Here is a 1681-nt window from a genome sequence, read left to right on the forward strand (position 1 = left end):
AGTGATATTGTTTCATATTTAGAAAAATATTTAGAGTAAAATTTAATAACTTAAAAATCAGTAAATAATGATTTCAAATTTTGGCACAAGGCCAGCAATTTTGGAGTAGAGGGTGTAAGTCGATTACATCGACCTCAGTACGCAACTGGTACTTAATTTATCGACTACGAAAGGATGGAAGGCAGAGTCAACCTCGGTGGCATTTGAACTCAGTACGTAAAGACAGAGTAAATGCCGCTAAGCATTTTGCCCGGCGTGCTAAGGATTCTGCCACCTCACCGCCTTAATAATAATAATAATAATAATAATAATAATTTTGGCACAAGGCCAGCAAGTTTGGGGGAGGGGATAAGTCGATTACATTGACCCCCAGTATTCAACTGGTACTTATTGTATCGACCCTGAAAGAAGGCAAAGTCGACTTCAGCGGAATTTGAACTCAGATCGTAAAGACGGACTAAATGCCGTTAAGCATTTTGTCCGGCGTGTTAACGATCCTGCCTGCTTGCTGCCTTAATAACAATAAAAATAATGGTTTAAAATTTTGGTATAAGGCCAGAAATTCCAAGGGAGGGGTTAAATCGATTACATCGAGCCTAATGCACAAATGCTATTTATTTTATCGATCTCGAAACGATGAAACGATGTCGGCGGCATTTGAACTCAGAACATAAAAACGGATGAAATGCCGCTAAGCATTTTATCCGGTGTGGTAACAATTATGCTAGCTCGTCGCCTTCAATCAGTATATAATCATAAAAAAGATAATAACTGAAAAAATATCATAAAAAGCAGAATCTTTTGATTGATCGCTGAATCGTGTTATCACAGATCAATCCGTGATAAACTTAACATGGTTCACAATTGGATATATTGTTTACTGCGTTATCCCGGACCAGTGATGAAGGAAGCGTTGATAACATGAAAACGGATATATCAATAACTGTTAACACGAGTACAAACATTAATGACACCACTAGAAACTCTATCATTTCCTGTCCCACAATGTTGCCTTTTCTCTCCACCTCCCCCCTTCATCACACACACACACGAAGTGTTCCTCAGGCAAGGCAGGACCCCTTCATATCTAATATGCGAGACGGTCGTTATATCGGTGTTTAGTTGAAGCCTTCAACCCAACTATTTTTGTTGCATGTGTTTCATTATCGACACTACTACCACGCATACTGTTACCGCTACCAGACATCGCAACTTTTATTATTATAACATTTATTTACAAATAATGGTGTTATAATGGCGTTCATTTACAAATAATGGTGGACAATTTTTCTTTCGTTGTGGCCATTTTCTGTTTATTTGAGTTTTTTTTTTTTAAAAAAAACGCTAATTATTTTAACCGCGATTTGGCAATAATAATAATAATAATAATAATAATAATAATAATAATAATAATAATTACAATTGTTGCTGTTGTTGTTGCTGTTCTTATTACTGCAGCTATATTGTTGCTGTTGCTAATGTTGCTGTGATAGCACTTGTGGTGGTGGTGGTGGTGATGGTGGTAGCAGTGTTCTTTTAATTTTGATGAAAGCGGTGGTGGTGGTCATGGCGAAATTGTTTGATTTTAATGTTTAGACATGTTCTTCCTTTTGTTATTAATCACTACCAGATTCACTTGCTAAATACTTTGGATTTTTCTTACACCTCTCTCTCATATATA

The sequence above is a fragment of the Octopus bimaculoides genome, chromosome 24 (genome assembly GCF_001194135.2).
Source record: "Octopus bimaculoides isolate UCB-OBI-ISO-001 chromosome 24, ASM119413v2, whole genome shotgun sequence".
NCBI lineage: Eukaryota > Metazoa > Mollusca > Cephalopoda > Octopoda > Octopodidae > Octopus > Octopus bimaculoides.